Source organism: Zeugodacus cucurbitae, chromosome X (assembly GCF_028554725.1).
Source record: "Zeugodacus cucurbitae isolate PBARC_wt_2022May chromosome X, idZeuCucr1.2, whole genome shotgun sequence".
Taxonomy (NCBI): Eukaryota; Metazoa; Arthropoda; class Insecta; order Diptera; family Tephritidae; genus Zeugodacus; species Zeugodacus cucurbitae.
Window position 1 is genome coordinate 3,514,657 of NC_071672.1, and position 12,844 is coordinate 3,527,500.

Sequence of the window (12,844 nt, forward strand, 5' to 3'; positions counted from 1 at the left end):
CCATCGTGGGCGCTTAATTTTAGAGTTTTTGAGTCAAACTAGCCTTACGTTAATAAATAGCGGTACAAAAAACACATATCAGAAAGGTAATAAAGGTTCTATAATAGACCTTATGTTTGTAAATGACGCACTTAGCAGACACATGAAGTGGGAGGTGTCAGACATGTTCACAAATAGTGATCACATGGCTATCATTGCTGAAGTCTTAGTATTCCGAGAAATGGAACCCCTGAGAGGAAACACTTCTCAGAAACGTAGCTGGAAGCAAAACGAGTTCGATGCTGATGTTTTCGAGATAGTCTGGAGTGCAGTAAAGGCACCTGACGAAGACGCCACCCACTTGGTAACCGCATTGCGGAGACAGCTGGTCGCAGCATGCGACGCAACAATGCGAAGGACAAAATATCACAACAAACGACGTCCAGTATATTGGTGGAATGATGAAATTGCCACGTTAAGGAAGCTAGACGTAACCTACAGCGCCACCAGGGTAGAGAAAACGAAGGTATCCTTAGAGAAACATTTAAAAGACATAAGAAGCTCTTGAAGTCAGCCATATCCCGCAGCAAAAAGTCCTGCTTTGAAAAGCTCTGCGAGGAAGCAAATATTGATCCCTGGGGAACTGCATACAAAATATGTATGTCGAAGTTCAAAAATAAATCGCAACAACCTAAAAGCGGCCTGTTCATGAAGAAAGTTGTCGAAGCACTATTTCCGACACACGAACCGATTCCCAGAGCTGACCGAAACGATATTACAGAGTCACCCCTTTTAGTTACGGAAGAAGAACTATTGGCTATAGCGAAAAAAATTAAAAACAACAAAACGCCAGGATTAGATGGTATACCAAATAGAGCCCTCAAGGTAGCCATAACTTCAAATCCCACCCTGTTTACTAAAATGTACAACGCATGTATAAAAGAAGGGGTGTTCCCCGACCCCTGGAAAGTTCAGCGTCTGGTTTTACTTCCAAAACCAAAGAAACCACCTGAAGAACCATCATCGTACCGACCTCTGTGTATGCTCGACACAATAAGGAAAGTGTACGAAAACATAATAAGAAACCGCTTGGAGCTTGCAATCCAGGAAGCCGGAGGACTATCAGAGAGACAATACGGCTTCATAAAAAAGAGATCCACTATCGACGCGCTAAGAGAAGTCGTTGACACTGCAAAATGTGCAGTAAGTGGCAAAAGGTGGAAAGGTGGTACAAAAGAATATTGTGCGCTGATTACCCTGGATGTAAAGAATGCGTTCAACTCAGCAAAGTGGGCAAATATATTCAAAGCATTATATACAATACGCGCCCCCAAATACTTGATAAATATTATTATGAGCTATTTTGAAAACAGAAGATTGATCTTCGACACCGACGAAGGAACTAAGAGCTACTCTATTTCTAGTGGAGTCCCACAAGGCTCTGTTTTAGGTCCGCTCTTATGGAACCTCGTGTATGACGGTGTGCTGAGAAAACAACAACCAAAAAATGTAAAACTAGTTGCATACGCGGACGATCTTGTTGTGGTAGCAGTATCTAAACAGCTCGGTGACCTTCAGAACAAATGTAATGAGTGTATAAATGGTCTGCGCCAATGGTTCTCTTCCATGAGCTTGGAACTGGCGGAGCACAAAACAGAAGTATTGCTTATAAGTCCCAGGAAACTTGAGGAAAAAATAACCATAACTATTGGAGATTGTGCGATTATTTCACAGCCAAAGTTAAAGTATTTAGGGGTAATATTAGACTCTAAGCTTAAATTCAAGGAACACTTGGCGTACACGGCAAATAAAGCAAATAAGATTTATAACGCCTTATCAAGAATGATGGCAAATAGAGGCTGCGTGCGTTCCAGCCGGCGTTTTTTAATTGCAAAAGCCATGAGCTCCGTAATATTATATGCGGCCCCAATATGGGTCCAGGCGCTAGACATAAAAGCGTATGCAAAACCAATAAATGTTGTACATCGACTCTCAGCAATAAGAGTAATAAGTGCTTTCCGCACTATATCCAGCGAAGCGGCTGAAGTACTGGCAAGTATACCGCCCATAGACATCCAGGGTGACGAATTCGCAAGATTAAACGAACTCTCAGAAATAACAGAAACCAAAAAGAGAGACGAGAGAAATAAGAGCATAACAATGTGGCAGCAGCGGTGGGAAACTTCAACTAAAGGACGGTGGACCCACAGACTCATACCTGACATCCATTCGTGGATAAATAGACAGCATGGGGACCTTGATTTCCACTTGACCCAATTATTAAGTGGTCACGGATGCTTCAGAAGCTACCTATATAAATTCCGTCATGACACTAGTCCGTATTGTCCGATGTGTACAGAGTCCATAGAAGACTGTGAACACATATTTTTCGAGTGCCCCCGATTTTTAAGTACAAGAGATAGGCTTAAAATTGCCCTAGGAGGTAGTTTAATGGTGGAAAATTTGACTGCACTTATGTGTCAGTCTCCCGATAAATGGAAAGCTGTTAGCAACGCAACAGCTTTTATTATGACAGAACTTAGACATTTAGAACAGATTAGGCGTCAGTCAGTCCGTATTATAGAGGAGACTTAAAAAGTCTAGTCACTCCCACGAAGTAATACTTAATCCGGTGGTTCCGTGGGAGAGTCTTGTGTTGGGAGTAGGTTAGGTTTAGCGGATTAAAGTTCCGCACTCCGGCTTTCGATGCTTCCCCCTACTATAAAAAAAAAAAAAAAAAAAAAACCTGTGCTCAAAAAACAACAAACGAAAAACAAATTACGTCACACAAAAAACACTTGCTCAAACAAATTTTCTTTTCACAAAAACAAATTCAAATTTCCAAAAATACACTCAACTACACGTATATAAATAAACACCTGCCGCAATGTAAAAATTTTCAAAAGCCAGCTATGATATGCACACACAAACTAACAAATGAGATAATATACATACAATTGTATATATATTCAAACACTTGCAGTAATGTAAAAATACACAAAGCCAACTACAGAAAAAGTATACACGTACTGACAAACTTTATCTACACATACAATACACATATATACACACACGTATATATTAATATACTAATGCGTAAATATGTATGCAAATGCGCTAAAAAACTACCACAAATCACAAACTAATACACAAATACTCAAAATGAATGTACTAACATCCAATGCTGAGGGCTCCCACACAAAAAACACCAATTCACACAAAATTCACGACACAGAAAACGCACAGAAACGAAAACACGTCTCAGTAGATAGGGACATCTAAAGCCAATATTAACGTGAGTACCTGCCGACGACGGCCTTACCTCACGGTGCTCAAAAGCACAGCGGATCAAATCAATGCGATGATCAGCGCCCCGAAAAATGCAATGCATTATTCAGTACCAATTGGCGTGTGGAATGGACACACTAACCACCTTGGTGAGGTTCGAGGCCTATCTAAAACCTCTGCCGTACTTTGGGTCCGGCACCCGGTTGCAATGCAACTCCACATTGAGTGACAAATATCACTCTCCCCGCATTCGGGTATTAAACCACAACCACCACGATACTCCCCGAGGGGCCAGTCCGCACGAGTAGGTTGGAGCGAACTCCAAGGGCTCCTACTCCCCGTGGTACCAGAATTAAGTCTCCGGTCAGACCTCGTAGTTGAAACTACTACCAGTTGAGCTTCCATACTGCTCTGGACTGGTGACCAGGGGTTGGACCCCATTCTCTCATCCAATACACACACAATACACACACCATTCACACAAAGAAACTATACTTAGTTTCCAGCTAATTGTCTTCGCCGCTTAAACACCTCACGCGCAAACACACCAAATAATTCTAATCGTTCGGCATCCCAACTAGTGGAGATCACACCACTAACATCTAACCGTCCATCAGTCCAACTAATCCCCATACCCCCAAGGTCCCTAATGTCCGAGTACATCGGGCATTCAGCAATAACATGCACCCAATCCTCAACACGCGCCCCACACATACATTCCATTCCATCAGAGAGGCGCCTCTGATGCAAAAAAGCATTCAAAGGCCCATGCCCCGTAAGTAGGAAACCCAGACTCAGACAGAATCTGAAATCTGGGTTTTCCCCAACAAACCCAACATCCCGAATGTACTCATAAGTCACACGACCGTTAGGACTATTATCCCAACGGTCTTGCCACCTACTCCTAACCCTGTCATCTAGAAGCCTCTTGCTTCCTAGATATCCCAACCTCTCCACATCATCGTCAGAAATCCATTCATTCCGCAGCAATAACACACTCAAACCCCTCCTCAACCTGAAAGAAACAGCACGCTGTAAAACAATCAGGTCAAGAGGGGGCACACCCAATGAAACCTGCAACGCATCCGTAGAAACGGTGCGACATACAAGCAAACAGGCAAGCATCATGCAACGCTGTATAGAAAGAAGTTTTCGACGACCCGAAACCATCGTAGCCACCTTCCACCATATAGGAGATCCATAAGTGGCACAGGCCACAAACAAACCTCGATATATGGAGCGAACAGCACGACGCCCGAGACCCCAATCACTCCGTAAAACGCGCCTGACACTACCAACAATCGCCTGCAGCCTCCGCTTCACATTCACTAAGTGTGGAGTAAAACACATTCTTTCACTCATGGTCAACCCCAGATATTTGACTTGCGTCACATACCTGATACTGACCCCATTCACACGGACAACCGGTGGACGCCCCGGTGACAGTCTACCCTTTAAGAGCATTGTCACCGTTTTATCCATCGATATCTCAACCCCCACTCCCACACCCCAATTATGAGCAATCTCCAACAATTGCCCTCCTACCCTTTCAATCTCAGACCTCGAACAGCATTCGACCAAAAGAAGTAGGTCATCCGCATACGCACAACACCTGCAGAGTGGTTCGAGCTGCCCAAGCAATGAGTCCATCATGAGGTTCCAAATATATGGACCACAGATGGATCCCTGCGGGCAGCCACGAACAACTCCAATCTCCACACTCCCATTCATACCAAAGATAGAGGCTTTCCTGTCCGAAAAGAAGCTCCGCCAGAGACTAATTTCCGAACAGTCAACTTCCTCTAGCCGTTGAATCACACGATCCCAGATTAGGTAATCAAACGCCCCCTTGAAGTCAACAAATATGCCAAGGACATATTTGTTGGTATTCTCCCTCACAGCATTCTGAACATACATCCAGGCATCTTCTACACTGCGTCCTTTCCTGAACCCATACTGCCTATTCGACCTCAAATCCCGCGTTAGCTCCTGAAGCCGTTCCACCATAACTCTTTCCAGCACTTTTCCAAGCACTGGAAGGAGACTGATGCCCCGATAAGAACGAGGATCACTCCTGATCTTATCAGGAGACTTCAGGAGAGGAACAACCCTGGCACTTTAACACTCACGTGGAAAATATCCCTCACAAATGCACTTATCATAAATGACCTCCAAGTATTCCGGAATGAACTTCCACAAGCATTTGCACATCTCTCCGTTCAGACCATCAAAACCTGGGGACCATTTAGACCTAACCAGGCCAAAGGCGTATCCCAACTCCTCATCTTCTAGTGGAGGAACAGGTACCTCTTGTGCTTGAGCTCCTGGAGACCGTTTAGACCTGACCAGGCCAAAGGCATATCCCAGCTCCCCATCATCTAATGGAGGAACAGGTACCTCATGTGCATGGGGTGCCTGAACCTCAGCCCTGGGAAAGAACGCTCCTAACAGAACCCCAGCACACTCTCTCCAAGTTGATAACACAGTGTCACCAACACGAAGAGAGGTGATATCCTCCCTCTTACGACCCCTGCAGATCTTATAGACCTGACCCCAGGGGTCATCCCTATTGTCATTCACAAAACTCCTCCACTCTTCTTCTTTAATTTTCACAATCATATCTTTATATTCATTCATCGCACAACTAACACTCTAAGCGGTATTTCTAACACCGCTTCCCTTACACTCTGTCCATATCGGTTCCAGTCAATACCAGAGGTACGCCTTCGCGCAATGGACTCACACACACCAAAGGAGGGGAACGAGGAGCAACCACAATTTGGATCAAATTATGATCACTCAGACCCCACCCTCCTCTAACCTCCCACTTAAAATCAAACACTCTACTTGCTGCCTCATTCATAAGCGTCACGTCAATATCACTCACACCCCTAGGCCCATCAAACGTATACCACTCACTCGGCTCATTCAGAATGTGAAGGCCCTTAGCCAACACCCATTCATTCATTACCTCGCCTCGAACGTGGCTTTGATATCCAGACGAATGTCTGGATACCTTACTAAACCACATCGAGGACGAGGCATTCGCATCCAACCCTGGGACTAATGGGCTACCACTCGCCTGAAGTAGTAACTTATCCATATAGCCCAGGGGCTCGCTAAATTTGCAATACAAACTAGCGACAATCATTCTACCGAACTCCCCCTCTATAGACACACACACCCCCTGTTGTGACGAATCCAAGACTACACAATCGTAGCCGGAATCATTCACAACTATTGCAGCATTAACCCCAAGGTCCGTAAAGACCCTAAAACCTCCAGGAAGACCCCGAACCACACCATTGGTGGCGTAAGGCTCCTGAAGTAAGGCAATGCCACACCCCCCCTCAATCATACAACCCCCCAACTCACACATAACGGCATACGACCCCTGACAATTAAGCTGAAAAATCCCCCCCATCAGTGTCTGGAGAGGGCACGCTCAACAACGCCACAGTAATTCGGGCAGACAGCTGACATCATAAGATGCCCAGCTGGCCTACCCTTAAATGCACAGTTGCGACAATGGGGGGCATTACCACAACCGGCAGCTCTATGTCCTTCTTGACCGCACCGCCTACAAACATCTGATTTGGCCCTACACTCAGCCACTCTATGGTCAAAACCCATACACCGGAAGCAGCCAGCAACTGGGCTATCCGGTCGAACCCTGAAGGAGAACCACTTTATATAGCACCTTCCCGCCTCCAAAAGGGCGGACATTAATTTGTCAGACCCCTCAAGGACAACGTTGGTGCTACCATCAGCAGCCACCTTCCAGGGCCGACTGACCATCCGCACATCTGACTTTCGTGCCTAAGGGCTGATGTCCTGAAGGTTCAACCGAAAGAGCTCCTCCATGAAGTCATCATGGGAGATTTCGGTGTGAACCCCCTGAACCACAACCCGCGGACCCAACTTCCGGTTCACACTCACATCCAAACCCCACCTCCCCGAACTTGGCATTATTCGCCACCTTTTCCCTCTCTAAAACAGAGGGGGTGCGAATAACCACCCCACCACCCTTAATCGGCTTCACCTCGTGTACACGCACTCCGAGGGAAGGTCCCACCTCCTTCACGACCTTCTTAATCACCTCCTTAGAGGAGGTGGTCGGGGCCTTGCTTCTCACCACCACCGACCAAGTCTCAACCGGCTTCGGCAATGCCGGAGCAATCGCCTCCAACACAGGCGCTGGAGGCGCACGCACCGACTCAGCCGGAGCCAAACCCACAACCGACCTCTTCGATTGGGGAATAGATACCCCCACAACACAAGTAAAAAATTTACATATATATACTAAATAATTTTCATATAGATACTAAGTTTATGAATTCATACAAGTAAATAATTTTCATATAAGTACTAATTAATTTTCATATAAATACTAAATAATTTTCATATAGATACTAAGTTTATGAATTCATACAAGTTAAAAATTTTCATATAAATACTAAATAATTTTCATATAGATACTAAGTTTATGAATTCATACAAGTTAAAAATTTTCATATAAATACTAAATAATTTTCATATAGATACTAAGTTTATGAATTCATACAAGTAAAAAATTTTCATATAAATACTAAATAATTTTCATATAGATACTAAGTTTATGAATTCATACAAGTTAAAAAGTTTCATATATATACTAAATAATTTTCATATAGATACTAAGTTTATGAATTCATACAAGAAAACAATTTTCATATAAATGCTAAATAATTTTCATATAGATACTAAGTTTATGAATTCATACAAGTAAAAAATTTTCATATAAATACTAAATAATTTTCATATAGATACTAAGTTTATGAATTCATACAAGTTAAAAATTTTCATATAAATACTAAATAATTTTCATATAGATACTAAGTTTATAAATTCATACAAGTAAATAATTTTCATAGAAATACTAAATAATTTTCATATAGATACTAAATAATGTTCATATAGGTACTAAGTTTATAAATTCATACAAGTAAAAAGTGAACGAGGACAAGACGAAATATCTCCTGTCATCAAACAATCAGTCGGCGCACTCGCGTCTTGGCTCCCACGTCACTGTTGACAGTCATAACTTTGAAGTTGTAGATAATTTCGTTTATCTGGAACCAGCATTAACAACACCAACAATGTCAGCCTTGAAATCCAACGCAGAATCACTCTTGCCAACAGGTGCTACTTTGGACTGAGTAGGCAATTGAAAAGTAAAGTCCTTCCTCGACGAACCAAAATCAAACTCTATAAGTCGCTCATTATTCCCGTCCTGATGTATGGCGCTGAAGCGTGGACGATGTCAACATCCGATGAGACGGCACAGGGAGTTTTCGAGAGAAAGGTTTTGCGCAAGATTTATGGTCCTCTAAACATTGGCAACGGCGAATACCGCAGACGATGGAACGATGAGCTGTACGATTTATACGACGACATTGACATAGTTCAGCGAATAAAAAGACAGCGGCTACGCTGGCTAGGTCATGTTCTACGGATGGAAGAAAACACTCCAGCTCTGAAAGTATTCGATGCAGTACCCGCTGGAGGAAGCCGCGGAAGAGGACGACCTCCACTCCGGTGGAAAGACCAAGTGCAAAGTGACCTGCCTTCACTTGGTGTTTCCAGTTGGCGCCAAAAAGCAAAAAGGAGGAATGAGTGGCGCGCTCTGGTGGATTCGGCTATAATCGCTTAAAGCGGTTCCTACGCCAAATATATATATATATATAATCATTAACGTTATACGGGCCTGGCACCATCTATGGGTAAATGGCCTCATTTAAGAAGGACTTAAATCGTTAATTTCTCATACTAGATATTAAGATATTCCATACACTGCATCTCACGTTTGCCATATAGACAAAGTGACTTAGTGCTGAACTATTTTCTTTTCGCTCGCCGCTACTAAGAAAATCCTTGTTAGTTTCTTTTCCTCCCCTCATTAATATGCTTAAATTCAGGGGGTAGTCCCATATGAGTTGAGGTTGTATAAAAATATTTATATTTATTTTATATTTTAGCTTTTTGCTATTTTAAAGAAACATACATAATTATTTCTTAACCCCAATAATTTTCTTAATAATAAATATTCAATCTTTTCATCCCGTACGTACTACTTTTCATTATAACAACAATATTATTTTCTTGCTTTTTTACGTTTAAAGGCAATCCTAGAATAAAATAATATTTTATGCTAGACGTTCCTCTAAATGTATATATTATTTGAAATAATATTGAAATTTTATTGTTTTTGGGAATACTAAGATTCTTATTTATTATAAAATTTCGTTCAAATATGAGGTGTTCAAGAATATATTTTCTATATTTCTTTTTATGCTATTAATATTATGGATTGAAAAATACAATCCAGTAATATACCATGTGCTTAAATTCTTTTAATTGACTAACAGAATAAGCAACTAATTTAGCATAGTCTTACAACCCTCAACCATATGTAGTCCAAGCAGCACTTTAAATTTAAAAAAAGTACATAACAGCATGGACTGCAATATGCGTTCAAAATGTCGATGTTCATGTGTCCTGCAGTTCACACGATGACGCACAGTTAGCTGCGTTCTTCATCGACCCATGAGCCGAGTGATCCACCGCTTAGAGTGATAATTTTTTGTTTATTTTAATTTAACGTCAAGAGTTTTTAATTTATTGAAAGAATAACATTTCGTTTTCGTATATTATATAAATTATTTTAAAACATCTTTCAATAGATTGTAATTTTCAACCTAAACATTTACAAGTTGCGCATGTCTTAGTCCAACAAAAACAGTAATTCCCTTTTTATTTCATTTTATTTAATTACTATAAATTTTTAAGGAATTACACGTTAATGAGAACAAATTAACTTATCATTTATATTATTTTTATAAATAATAAGTACAACTATATATGTTTAAAGGTTTGTTGCGTTCAAATACAATGTATGCGATATAATTTTCATTATACTACAATATAAGGAGTATAAAAAAAAAGCAAAAAAAGAAAAACATTCAAATAAATGAATGAAAAGAAAAAAAAGAAAATAATTTTTCTTTTTTATTCTTTTTTTGATTGTTTGTTTGTTTGTTTTTTTTATAATATTTACGGATAGGAACACAATAATGATCCTTCCGCAGGTTCACCTACGGAAACCTTGTTACGACTTTTACTTCCTCTAAATAATCAAGTTCGGTCAACTTTTGCGAAACAACCATGAAACACAAGGCGTCACAGTGATCACGTCCGGAGACCTCACTAAATAATTCAATCGGTAGTAGCGACGGGAGGTGTGTACAAAGGGCAGGGACGTAATCAATGCGAGTTAATGACTCACACTTACTGTGAATTCCAAGTTCATGTGAACAGTTTCAGTTCACAATCCCAAGCATGAAAGTGGTTCAGCGGTTTACCCGGACCTCTTGGTCTAGGAAATACACGTTGATACTTTCATTGTAGCGCGCGTGCAGCCCAGGACATCTAAGGGCATCACAGACCTGTTATTGCTCAATCTCGTTACTGCTAGACGCAATTTGTCCATTTAAGAAGCTAGTGTCCTTATAATGGGACAAACCAACAGGTACGGCTCCACTTATATAAACACATTCAAACACTTGCACATTCAAGATGAACTCATGAATGAAGGCTATATAAGCTTCAACACCATAATCCTGAAAGCATCTATTTAATATATTTGAGTCTCGTTCGTTATCGGAATTAACCAGACAAATCACTCCACGAACTAAGAACGGCCATGCACCACCACCCATAGATTCGAGAAAGAGCTATCAATCTGTCTTACACGCTTATGTTCGGACCTGGTAAGTTTCCCGTGTTGAGTCAAATTAAGCCGCAGGCTCCACTCCTGGTGGTGCCCTTCCGTTTATTCCTTTAAGTTTCAGCTTTGCAACCATACTTCCCCCGGAGCCCAAAAGCTTTGGTTTCCCGGGAAGCGACTGAGAGAGCCATAGAAGTAGCTACACCCAATTGCTAACTGGCATCGTTTATGGTTAGAACTAGGGCGGTATCTGATCGCCTTCGAACCTCTAACTTTCGTTCTTGATTAATGAAAACATCTTTGGCAAATGCTTTCGCTTAAGTTAGTCTTACGACGGTCCAAGAATTTCACCTCTCGCGTCGTAATACTAATGCCCCCAAACTGCTTCTATTAATCACCTCTTGATCTAAAAACCAATGAAAGTAGAACAGAGGTCTTATTTCATTATTCCATGCACAAAATATTCAGGCATTTGGAGCCTGCTTTAAGCACTCTAATTTGTTCAAAGTAATTGTACCGGCCCACAACAACACTCGATGAAGAGCACTGAAGCAGGTTTAAATAGGAGGAATATATAAAAAATACATTGTATTAATTACATATAAGCACTCCACCGGTAATACGCTTGCATACATAAGGTAATGTACATACCACAATTATAGCTGTACTACCCGTATGAAGCACAAATTCAACTACGAACGTTTTAACCGCAACAACTTTAATATACGCTATTGGAGCTGGAATTACCGCGGCTGCTGGCACCAGACTTGCCCTCCAATAGGTCCTTGTTAAAGGATTTAAAGTGTACTCATTCCAATTACAGGGCCTCGGATATGAGTCCTGTATTGTTATTTTTCGTCACTACATCCCCGAACTGGGAGTGGGTAATTTACGCGCCTGCTGCCTTCCTTAGATGTGGTAGCCGTTTCTCAGGCTCCCTCTCCGGAATCGAACCCTGATTCCCCGTTACCCGTTGCAACCATGGTAGTCCTAGATACTACCATCAAAAGTTGATAGGGCAGACATTTGAAAGATCTGTCGTCGGTACGAGACCATACCATCTGCAAGTTATCTAGAGTTCAACCAATATAACGATCTTACGATCGCTTGGTTTTAGCCTAATAAAAGCACACGTTCCAAAAGGTCCGTGTTTATTTTGCATGTATTAGCTCTAGAATTACCACAGTTATCCAAGTAACTGTTAACGATCTATGGAACCATAACTGATATAATGAGCCTTTTGCGGTTTCACTTTTAATTTGTTTGTACTTAGACATGCATGGCTTAACCTTTGAGACAAGCATATAACTACTGGCAGGATCAACCAGAATAATATTTTTTATACTATATAAATTTTTATAATGATATTTTCAATATTTGAAAATTAGCATACAAGCATACAATTAATATTAAAATCAATGATAATAATATTATTGTAAAATTCAAAAGAATTTAAGCATTATATATGTAAAATCTATCAACACTTTATCAAATCATCAGTATTTATTCTATGTTAATAAGCTAAAAGCAAATTAATTTGAATAAACTTAACACCAATGATCTTTTGATAAATATTTTATTATGTTAATAGATTACAATGTCCTTATATGAAAAAAATGCACACTATTACTATAATATTATAAATATCACAGTTATAATGATGAATTTTTCATAATGCATATTCAGGTTCATCGGGCTTAACCTCTAAGCAGTTTCACGTACTATTTAACTCTCTATTCAGAGTTCTTTTCAACTTTCCCTCACGGTACTTGTTTACTATCGGTCTCATGGTTATATTTAGTTTTAGATGGA

The 12,844-nt window shown here is 40.8% G+C and overlaps 2 non-coding genes across 2 annotated transcripts; both read right to left on the reverse strand.

Moving 5' to 3' along the window:
- Window positions 1-9,702: 9,702 nt before the first annotated feature.
- Window positions 9,703-9,881, reverse strand: LOC128923428 (5.8S ribosomal RNA). Its single transcript, XR_008472331.1, has one exon. It is a non-coding gene; the product is annotated as a 5.8S ribosomal RNA (ribosomal RNA).
- Window positions 9,882-10,377: 496 nt separating this feature from the next.
- On the reverse strand, window positions 10,378-12,363 carry LOC128923330 (small subunit ribosomal RNA). The gene has a single exon (XR_008472297.1). It is a non-coding gene; the product is annotated as a small subunit ribosomal RNA (ribosomal RNA).
- Between the last annotated feature and the right edge of the window lie 481 nt (window positions 12,364-12,844).